The following is a 12,276-nucleotide window of genomic DNA, read 5'->3' as shown; positions in this document are numbered from 1 at the left end:
ATCCCTTGATGCCTCAGAATATGTCCTACCAACCGATCCCTTCTTCTAGTCAAGTTGTGCCACAAACTTCTCTTCTCCCCAATTCTATTCAATACTTCCTCATTAGTTATGTGATCTACCCATCTAATCTTCAGCGTTCTTCTGTAGCACTACATTTCAAAAGCTTCTATTCTCTTCTTGTCCAAACTATTTATCGTCCATGTTTCACTTCCATACATGGCTACACTCCATACAAATACTTTCAAAAATGACTTCCTGACACTTAAATCTATACTCGATATTAACAAATTTCTCTTCTTCAGAAACGCTTTCCTTGCCATTGCCAGTCTACATTTTATATCCTCTCTACTTTGACCATCATCAGTCAATTTGCTCCCCAAATAGCAAAACTCCTTTACTGCTTTCTGCTGATCCATAATGGGTGAGCACCATCTAGCTTTTCTGGTTGCTATGAAGACAGTGTTGTTATGGCCTATTTAGCTGCACTGCCAAGATAAAGTAACTCAAGTGCCGTCTCGAGGACTGTATTTAAAAAACCCTGAGCAATAGCTGCATAGTCAACCTTACTGTTACTGAAGTCTAAATTTGCATAAGCAAAGTAGGAAAATCAGGTTTCATTTAAAGTGAAATGATTTAATTACTAATTTTCTAGTTTCACATTTGTACAGTCAGTGACTGCAGCCATCAGCTATCTCATTATTAAATTGTGCATAACTGTTTTCCTAACTGATACCACTGAATTAATATACAGTTCATTCACCTGTCAGCTTGAGTAACACTGAAAAAAAGAAAGAAAGAATAAAAAGGAAAAAAAAAAAAACAGAAGAGAGAGACTTTGTTACACAATTATGTTACTAGCACTGTGTAATTCATTGTGGTTTTCTCTATTATAGTGGTTAGCTTGAGTATGTCTGCATTGTAAAGTGCCCTGGCACAGGTCATGGCTTACCATCATATTTTCCTGTGCATGTGACTTCAGTTTGCTATGATGCAACCACAAGCAAGGGGCCTCCCTCCATTTTCATTAGCGGTTGTTAAGTAATGTGGTAATTGCAAATCCCATATTTAAGTGAAGATGTTTAGGTCTGGCCAGATCATGAAGATTATAACGCTAAATTTTGGGCAGTGACCTGGGTAAACTGTCAGTTATTTTGAATTGAGTCAGTTTGTCTGTTATTAAAATTAAAGTTTTGTAAAACATTTCTAGCCAAGTCAATTGCTGCTAAATTTTTTTCATTGTAATTGTCAATGGTAGGGCTAAGTTTTAATTAACTCATTCAAAAGTCTACAATGATTAGTGTTAAGTTTTTTTATTTATTTGTTCTTAGGTCTTAAAATATTTGTTGCTGATAAAGGTTTAGAAGTTCATTTTTTCTATCTAAATTGAAAACTTTGCTGGTCTCAACTCTTCAAAGATTTCTGATGGATTTTATTAGTTTATTATGTCAAAATTTATAACTGCAGTTGCTGTATTTGTTTTAAAAATTTGGTCAAATTAATTCTTGGGGTGTGTTGTTCAAATGCCAATGTACACAAGTATTTTCTGTGACGTCTAATAAATGATTAAAAGTGAAAATCTTAATGAAAAGGCCCTGTGGCTTGTCACCTAAGGATCCCTGTACACAAGTCATCCTGCACAGCCACACTTAGTGCATTCCAGTAAGAGCATGGTTTGGGTGCATACCTTGCTACTGGATAACTATTAGCTTCTGGTTAGTGTGTTCTGGTAGGGTGTGCCCTTTTTTTTTAATAAAATTGTTGTTATATCTTCAAGTGTGTTTGCAGAAGGTGTCAACTGTGTGACCACAATTAGTCTTAGGGACCATCTGGCATATGAATAATACATCCACAGTGAGAGGGAGGAGGGCAGCATCACAGAACTATGTCAGTGGCTGCGAGTCACGTTGAGCAGCCCAATGAACATCACCACGGAAACTGTTGGGGAGGTGAGTACCGCTTGCACTGCAAGTTGTTCCTTGTTGACCACACTTCAGGAAGGTATAATGTTGTTAGAAGGAACCTCTTCCATGCATGATGAAATGTCAAGATTACATGCTCCTGCAGACCACCTAGTTAATAGGATTTCCAATGTGGGTTTGATTAATAAAGATCCAAAATTCGTTCCTGATATATATAGGCATTGTGAGATGATCTTTTGTTAGTACAGCAGTGCATATCTTCCCTCAAGTAGCAGGAGGCTAGTGAACCAAGTGAAAGTCAAAGTTTAGATAATCAGGAGAAGTTTAGTGTACAGAGGAAGAAGAAGAATGTGTGGAGTCAGTTTAGTAAACTTTTGAATGCCCTTCTTCCTATCGTTTGGGGTTTCATGTCCTGCAAATTAACAATGTCAATCAAACTATGGAAGTGTTATGGCTAATAGTAAAGCTGGAGAACTAGGCCAACACCTCATAAATTGCCTACAGTGCTGTGTGCCAAGTAATATTTCCTTTAGTAGAAGGATGTTTGAATAGATTATTAATGGAAGTTTTGCAGGACAGTAGCTCACCTACTATCCTCAGTGAGAACATATTGTTTGAATGCCTAGGGGCATGTGCACATAGGGATTTGATCAATAAATATTTTTATAAAGTGTAAGGGAAGATGAATCTTTGACTATCTATATTGAGCATGTACGAATGGCAATGACTGCCTTGTTGGTTAACATTTCTGAGTGTGAAGCTGTGCTTAATATTTCAGAATGAATTTAGCTGCAGGACTGATGCTGGGTGTCATTTTTGAATAATCCACAGTCATTTCCCAATCTAGACAAGATGGTTGTCAGTACTGAAAACATGAGGTATGGTGATGAGAAAAGGGATAGCGAAGTGTTGACCTTTAAGAACAAGGTTACTACCATTGATGGCCTGGTTCACACTCAGCTTGTATGTTTCCAGTGCAGAAGTGAAGGATAACTCATTAGAGACTGTAAGGTGCCATGCGAATGGCGGTTGGATAGTTGATGCCAGCAGGCAGTGCAAAGGCAAAAAGTGTTTTTGCCAAAGTGCTGCTGCCAGCAGGTATGTGCTGTGCGTGTTGCATGCCTGCCCTTCATGTGTGCTACTCTTGGGTCAGAACCAGGCTGTGCCCTGACTGACTCTGGCAATAGCATGTCCTTGATTGGCCACACATGGTACTCCAAGCCTGGATTATGAATGACTGAGGAGGGCTGTTAGGGCTGTTGCTCTGTTTCTAGACAAATGCAGGAATTTGTTGGGCAAGTATGCTGCACACTCTGAATTGGTAATGTTAATAGGCCATTACAATTTTTGGTTGTCAAAGGACTTACCATGTTATGGGCTGACTTCTTGGTTAGTACACATTGCATACTAGATTATGGGGAAAAGGCACTACATTTTAAGTTTTGTACTGGTAGGGAGATTGGGTTTTGTAACCAGGGGAGGGTTGACTGTGTGTAATGTTCTATCTAATGACTCAATGTTTGGTGTAGGACATTTAAACCAACCTGAGTGAGCTCAAGTCTTGGAATTATTGGGACATTTTCCAGAGGCTTGACAGGGATATTGTGGGTTACCAATAAAATTCAGTTTGAAATTAAGCTAACTGATCAAGTTCCAGTGAGGCTGGATCTCTACCATCTTTCGCCTCCTAAGGTGAAACAGCTCAGGAACATCATGGACTGTTTGCTTGAAGAAGAAGTTATAAGGCCATTTGTGTCTCTGTATGCAGCACCCATCTTCCTTGTGCTGAAGCCCAACAACATGGGTTTTAGACCGGATATCAATTATCGAATATTAAACCAGAAGGTAGTATTAGAAATGGTGCCTCTGCCTGACCTGCATAATTGTTTTGCTTGGTTCGCTGGGGCACACATCTTCACTGTGCTCAACCTGAACCAGCCTTACTATCAGATACCATTTAGAGAGAGTTCCAAGCCACTGACCACCTCCTGTATGACCTACAACCTGTTTGAATTTCGTATGGTACCCTTCGGGGTGTACACCAGGGTGGCAGATTTATCTCGGCTTCCGAATTCTGTAATCAATGACTTGCAATTTAAATGTGTCCATAATTATCTGGACAATGTAGTAATCTACAGTGCAAATTTTCAAGAGTGTGTCAAGCACCTCGGACTGGTTTGAGTGTCAAACCTATTAAGGTCACATTGGCCTGATCACAGTTATCATTTTTGAGGCATATTGTCTCTGCTGACGGGGTGGCTGTGGACCAGTTACAAACTTGTACTATTTAAAAATTCCCAGGGTCACATAACAATGAAGACATAGCTAGTTTTGCCAGCATTGTAAATTTTTTTTTAGGAAATTTGCACCTAATTTTTCCTGGCTTGCTGTGCTCCTTTATCAGCAACGGTGCAAGGGAGAGACATTTAGGTGCAAGCTGTCTTTGTTGCATTAAAAGGTGCTGTAAGTAATGAAATAATGCTGGAGTCCCTTGTTTTAACAGGTTGTTCATGGTCCAGACTTATGCTTCCAATTTGGGGATCACGGCTGTCCTGCTTCAGGAGCAGGAGGAGGAGCATTGTTCCCTTGTGTATGCATGGAGTGTGCTGTCTGGACCCAAACTTCACTACTCTGTATATGAAATTGATGCTCTGGCTGTATTGCTTGCTTTAGAAAAACACAGATTTTATGTAGAACACAGATGATTTAAACTGGAGTTAGATAATCAGGATCTGAGTTGGGTTTTAGCAAGTTCATGCAAGACTGATTGCATAGCACGCTGGTCTTGAGAATTTCTGCATACCAATTTGATGTGGATTATATAAAATGTTGGACCCTGGCAGAGGAACTCAGCTTGCAGATGATTGCCACCATTTGGTTGAGATTTGTGCCTTGTTTAACAGTCTTGAAGAGGAGCAACAGAAGGTTAACCAGTTATGGAGGATCCATCAGTATCTGGAACAGGTTATTCCTTAGAGTAGGGTGTGTGATGTTACCACATACGATACGATGGAAAGATTAAGCTCTACTTTCCTAAGAGCTTGATACAGGCAGTCTTCAGCTATTCCCCTCAGTCTTTTTTCAATGGGTACTTAGGTTATGAAAAACGATGGGCAAAATCAATGAACACCTAACTTGGAAAGGCATGGGAACCAAGATATGGAGGCTGGTTGGGAGTTTTCATGAGTATAAATTGAGGAAGTCAGATGCCAGCACTAAGATGGGTTTCCTGCAGTCCACTTGGGAGTTCAGACCATTCAACAAATTGTTTTTGGACTATTTGAGACCCATGCCTCATACCTGGAGTGGTACTCATTTTGTCTTTGTGATTATCTGTGCTTTTACCAAGATTTGTGTGGCTTATAATGAGTAGCGAAACCACCAGTGCATTGAGTATTCGGCATCTGTCCAGCATCTTCACCAGTTTTGAAGCACCAAAGGTGTTGGTCAATGATAATACAGCTGCATTTATTTCATGTGAAATCCAAAGATTTCGTTTCATTAATGGCATTTGCCATGTTATGACCACTGCCTACTACTCTCAACCATCATTTGCCAAGCAGAGTCTCAAAAAGATGGGACAGTTTGCTAGCTGGTTGAGTCTGGCATTTAATACTGAATGTAATGAATCATGTAGAATCGCTTCACCTAAGCTCATGTTTTCTTTTGATGTCACTTCCCCTTTAAGTAATCTTTAGGCATTGAGTGACTTGTTGCCAGAGTATGTTGACCTGCAGGAGTTACAAGCTAAATGGGAACCTACAAGGAGACATATCATCCTTCCTCATCAAAGGAACCCCAGAGATACAACAAGGGGTGATGTGCAGGGAATTACGGGAAAATGCTGCCATTATTTGTGGGTCCAAGAAAGGTTATTAAGGTTTCAGCTCCAGTCACATTTGTGGTCCAGGATATGCAAGAAAACACACAGAGAGATCTGGGCCCATATGGGCCAACTTAAAAGTTGATATGGAGGCTCAGTAGTAAACAACTTCCCTCCCTCCACCAATTGTTTGCTTTTAGAAGGGGAGGTTGATGCAGTCGTTGCTGACCTATTGATTGTCAATGCTGCTGAGAGTTTTAGGACTGTGGTCAGAGGGTGCGCTCATGCAGTGTGAATATGGCTTCTTCACCCATGAACAAGTATGGAGCTTGGGTATGGGTTACAGCAGAAGCTGGCAGAAAGAGAGGGTGTCAGTGCTTTTGCCAAGTGGCTCGCGTGCCAGACATGTGAGCTTCCTGGATGAGGGCAATGAGATTTGGAGCCATCGGGTGAGAAGGAAGGAGCTGTTGCCATCGTTGCAATGGAAATGCACTGTAGTACACAGCATCCAACACCTGAATGAAGAAAGGCATGCACCTGGGAGCGGTGGCTGCATCAACCTTAGCACTGTAACCTTAATAGCTTTCTGCTGATCCATAAAGTGTGAGCATCATCTAGGTTTTCAGGTTCCTACAAAGACAGTGTTGTTATGGCATATTTAGTTACACTGCCAAGATACACTAATTCAAGTGCTGTTTTGAGGATTGTGTTTCAAAACTTTGAGCAGAAGCTGCACGGTTGACCCTACTCTTATTGAAATTTAAATTTGTGTAAGGAAAGTAGGAATTCAGCTCACATTTAAAGTGAAGTGGCTTAATGACTGCTTTTCTAGTTTCACGACTGTGTGCTAGTTGTTGTAGCTGTCAGTTATCTTGGTATTAAATTGTGTATTACTGTTTTCCAAATTGAATTAATTTACAGTTCATGTGGTTGTCACTGCACACTGTATTGCTATACAGTTGCCTTACTAGTGCTGTTGTAAGTTATTGTGGTTTTCTCTGTTATAGTGGTTATCTTGTGTGTCTGTGTTGTAAGGCGCCCTGACCCAGGGCGTGGCTCACCAGCATATTTTCCTGTGCATGTGAGTTCCGTTTGGCATGCCACTGCCAAGAGCAAGGGGCCTCCATATGTTTTCATTAGCAGTTATCAAAGTAACATGGTAATTGCAAAGGATGTATTTGGGGGGGGGGGGGGGGGGGGGTTGGGTGTGGACAGATCATGAAGGCTACAATATTACATTTTGCACTGTGACCTGGGTAAGGTGTCAGTTGTTTTTTCTCTGTGACTGTCAGTGATGTGGTCAAGTTTTAATTAACTCATTCAAAAGTTTACAATAGTTAATGTTAAGTTTCTTTTAACTAATTTGTTCTTTGGTCTTAAAATATTTGTTGCTGATTAAGTTTTAGAAGTTCATTCGTTCTATCTAAATTGAAAATTCTTCTGGTGTCAACTGTTCAAAGGTTTCTGACAAATTTTACTGGTTTATTAAGTCAAGATTTATAACTGCACTTGCTGCATTATATGTGCTCAATTTCATAATAGTTTCAGTTAGTCAATTATCTTTCTCTTTGATTCCATAAAGAGAAAATCATAGCTGATCTAACACACAAAGTTTTTACAGATTATTATGAGAGATACTGATAATGTTCTTGACCATTGTTGTATTCACCAAATGTGCTTGGTGCCCAACATAAATGAGACAGTTAGAGAACCCCCTACCACAGAAAGTATTTTTTGTTTTTGAGGTGGCATGCTTGCATGCAACAACTATGCAGCCTCATCATAGGACCAAATAGGGTTAACCAAACTATGACAAAACTGAAAGCAACACAGATTCTTGGCAGTTTTGTTAAAAATTTAATTGCAGTGATTTAACTTTGAACACTGATCTAGTCCTAAACCCAGTGAATGATGACTACTAGTATAACTAGCAGAATGTCCACTTGGGCTCCTCTGGGAAACATTGGTAGATGAGTGCTGATGCTGTCTTGAGGCATGGTGTTGATACTATCAAACTGACTGTAGATACACTGTATGTGAGGAGAGCAATTGTCCTTTTGTACCTGTATTTGGTGGATGGATATATACTTGAGATTTGCTTATGTGATGTATGGTGGAAGCATAACATAGTTTGTGTTGTGTGCACCCACTATGGTGTCTGATCAAACTAAGTTTCATCTCTCTGGGAGCTGGCCTTGCTATATGGTGCCCTCTCTGTACATGGCTGTGCCTCATATCTTCTGGAGGGTACAGAAACCATAAAGGCACAAAATTTAATGTTTCAATGCAAGTTACTGTAGCTTTAAGAGTACCTTGCTTTCAGTGTGACAGTATTAATATTGTAGCAGAAAACATAGAGTCATATTAACAAATGTTTCATCACGAGCAAAACTGACTCCAGTATGAAAGAAAATCACATATTAAATCCTACAAGCATTGCATTTGGTCTTCCCCTGTTTTTGACATAAATGAATTTTCTGCTAATGTTTTTTTAAAAAATGTAGATACTCTCAGTAGTCATACTGGTTAGATTCACTAAAACTTCATGGTATTTTGGCAGTACACCTGCTCATCATCTTGAGGTGAAGACTTCAGCAGTATGGTCATTTCTGTAATGAAGTATGTAGTGCACAGTTTCTGAAAGAAGGCTTCTGGGTCTATGAATGAATGAATGATAACATACTATAGTTAAATGTTGTTTTATCCTGGATGGTCACAACAGTTATTCATAGACTAGGAAGTAGGGGCAGACTAGAATAGCTGGGCACACTACAGAATGACAATGGACAGTGCAATAACTGAGTAATCAAATACATTTACCTGTCTTATGAGATGTACTCATGTAGAACATACAAGCATTTCCGATCTCTGAATAAAGTCTTTTTCAACTCAACAGCAAACTGTCTTTCTAGCTGCTCTGGTTCTCACAGACCTAACTAACTTTGATAATGGCAGCTGCTGCCCCATAAAATTGAGCTGTTGAATTCAGGAAATGATCAGCACTGTGAGGTGTAGGTTCTGTCACTGTGGACATAACTAATTATAAGTCAGCCATCAATGTTGTATGTATCTGATTCATCAATGGGCAGGCTGAATATGGGCCTGTAAAGTGGCAGGAGACTATATGGTTAATTATAAGTCAGCCATCAATGTTGTATGTATCCGATTCATCAATAGGCAGGCTGAATATGGGCCTGCAAAGTGGCAGGAGACTATATGGTTTCTACAGTTAAAGAGATGGTCACATGAAGCATCGGATTTCCTAGCTGCAATGAAAGCTGTGAGTATAGTAATGGTGTATTAAGTTTCACAATAAGAATGGCAGAAAATCAGCAATATCTAGAAATTTTTGAACTGTAATAAAACCAAGTACACTATATGAAAAGAAATTTCAAGTAAAAATTTCTTGTGTGAAGGACTAATAGGACAATATATTTAGATCTAACATAGTTTTTTTTTTTTTTTTTTTTTTTTTTTCAAAAATACTGTTTATTAACGTAGGTCAATGTTCATATATCTCGTCCAGGTAACCCATGTATAAGAGATGTATGGAGGCAGAAAGGAATACCAGTGTATGTGTGTTATGAGGATAATCTGTGTTATTTTATTTGTAGTGAATCTGTAAATGTTAGCTAGACTTACTGTGACTCCTGGTTGTGGACTGTAAAGTGCTAAATGTATAATTAATATGCTTAGTAAATTTCTGGTTTAAAGTCACAGGATTGGTAAAATTTGATGTTAGTTATAATTTGTGGATTTAAGAGTTTGCAGTAGTGTAGGCTATTCTGTGCCGAATGTCAGTTCTGCAGTTTCAGTTTTCTAGATGGCAAGAGGTTGCACTTTCTTCAGGTTGGCTGTATGTGTTTTGTAATTTTAACTTAACTATTTCATATTGTAAAGCTGAATGTGAGATGTTTAGGAATTCTGTTAATAATTTATGTAATACTGTATTTTGTTTTATAATTAGAGGTTGCAAAATGACTGTGATAATTGTGTGTTTATTCTTATGATAAATGAAAATGTGCAAATAGCCTTAGTTGTGAATGGTGGTCATTGTTTCAATATTTATGGATATGCATAACATCACAGACAGCATCTATGAGCAAGCTAGAGCATGCAAATGAGCTTTCGTCTTCAGTGTTTTGCCAGTAACCTTCATTAGAAATTTTCACCTTTTGTGAGTGTACTGTATTGGCTGATGTGCATCCAGAAGAACTTTAACTTTGTTTGTGGGACTTGAGGTAATGACAGATGAGAACTTTTAACTATTTTGCTAGGTTATTTTTGAGACTTATGTGCTGGTTTTCACAGTGACATTTTATGTCACAATTGATAGTGAGAAACAGTGCAGTCAGTTGTTGAATGTTTGCTTTGGAATATCATGCTTAATAGGCTGTTGAACAAAATTTCTCTCATGTGTTCTAGTTTAAATTACTCTAATAAACTCTAGTTTAAATTATCTTTGTTTTCATTTGAATCTACAGTTGTGTAAAGCCACTGTTTACAAATGTGTGTATTATGTGTAATAAATAGTTATTGGATTTAAATGATAATTCTTCTGTTTCAACATTATTAATCCCACAAAATGTATTTATGTAGTTTATTTATTTATAAATAAAAACAAAGATGAGGTGACTTACCGAACAAAAGCGCTGGCAGGTCGATAGACACACAAACAAACACAAACATACACACAAAATTCAAGCTTTCGCAACAAACTGTTGCCTCATCAGGAAAGAGGGAAGGAGAGGGGAAGACGAAAGGAAGTGGGTTTTAAGGGAGAGGGTAAGGAGTCATTCCAATCCCGGGAGCGGAAAGACATGTCTGCTTGTGTCTGTATGTGTGGATGGATATGTGCGTGTGTGCGAGTGTATACCTGTCCTTTTTTCCCCCTAAGGTAAGTCTTTCCGCTCCCGGGATTGGAATGACTCCTTACCCTCTCCCTTAATACCCACTTCCTTTCGTCTTCCCCTCTCCTTCCCTCTTTCCTGATGAGGCAACAGTTTGTTGCGAAAGCTTGAATTTTGTGTGTATGTTTGTGTTTGTTTGTGTGTCTATCGACCTGCCAGCGCTTTTGTTCGGTAAGTCACCTCATCTTTGTTTTTATATATAATTTTTCCCACGTGGAATGTTTCCTTCCATTATATTGATATCATTATTTATTTATAATTTATTTTGCTTACTGTCTACTATATTATAGTGATTGAAGTGTCAGTCCTTTATTAAATGGATGGGCTATGACATTGACGCCAGTCTAGGCTCTTACGAAGAGTGGAATTATGAAATCATGGTGCAGTTGTAAACTCAGGTAGCTGTATATTGTAAATTTTAGGAATATGTTATGACATTGTAGGGTCACCCCCTGACAATCAGTGAATCATTGCTAATCTCATTGAACACACATTGTTCAACTTACCACTACTCAAATCAATAGGGCATTGATTGATACAGAGTGAAATATTTTACAACATGTCAGCACACTGTTAACAACATAGGATAAATGATTTCAGATTTGATGGCCAGACAGATAACCTATTATGTCACTTTCCAACAGGAGGAAGACATTGAAGCAATTCAGAGGTGGGCTGCTAGATTTGTTACCAGTAGGTTTGAACAACATGTAAGTGTTACGGAGATGCTTTGGGAACTCAAATGTGAATGCCTGGAGGGAAGGTGACTTTCTTTTTGAGAAACACTATTGAGAAAATTTAGAGAACTGGCGTTTGAAGCTGATTGATGAATGATTCTACTGCCACAAACATACATTGCGTGTAAGGACCATGAAGATAAGATACAAGAAATTAGAGCTCACACAGAGACATAAAGACAGTTGTTTTTCCCTATTTGTGAGTGGAAAAGGAAGGGAAATGATAAATAGTGGCACAGGGTATCATCTGCCATGCACAGTATGGTGGCTTGCTGAGTGCCTATGTAGATGTAGATATAGAAGTAGAACTCGTTGATACCTGACACCACTGTGAAGTCTGTTGATCACTGAAAGTGGTGCTGGGGTTCATACACTAGCCTTGTCTTCAGAAAGAGCAGAATTCAAACAGAGATTTGTATAAGCTGTAGAAGCTGGGGTGAGTGACTGCTGCAGTGGGAGCACAGGATAGGTGTGATAGGTCAGGATGCCCACATTTCACCATCCTGGGTGTTACTGCAGTAATGTGGTGGCAGGTGGCAGGTTGTGATCTGTTATGTAAACAGTACTACTAGAATATTTCCATTTATTTCATAACAACTACAGCAGTGAATACTGTACTGGAAACACAGCCAGTGCTGTCCATGATGTAAGCTGACATCAGTTGGCAAAGTGTGCTGGTGTCAGTAGTGGCTGAGCAGACAGACAGCACATGGTGCCTTCCTTCAGGCAATGGCAACAACTGTCAAGGTGATGCCATCTGCATGGCAGCTGTACTGCTGATTCAGGAACAGCTCAGAGTGGCATCCATTGGAGAGTGTATGTTGCCTGCAGCAACTGGCCCACTTAGTACAACATGTCAAACTGCAGCCCTCAGCATGGATGATGGT

Source organism: Schistocerca piceifrons, chromosome 4 (genome assembly GCF_021461385.2).
Source record: "Schistocerca piceifrons isolate TAMUIC-IGC-003096 chromosome 4, iqSchPice1.1, whole genome shotgun sequence".
Taxonomy (NCBI): Eukaryota; Metazoa; Arthropoda; class Insecta; order Orthoptera; family Acrididae; genus Schistocerca; species Schistocerca piceifrons.
Note: the sequence above shows the minus strand (reverse complement) of the source record.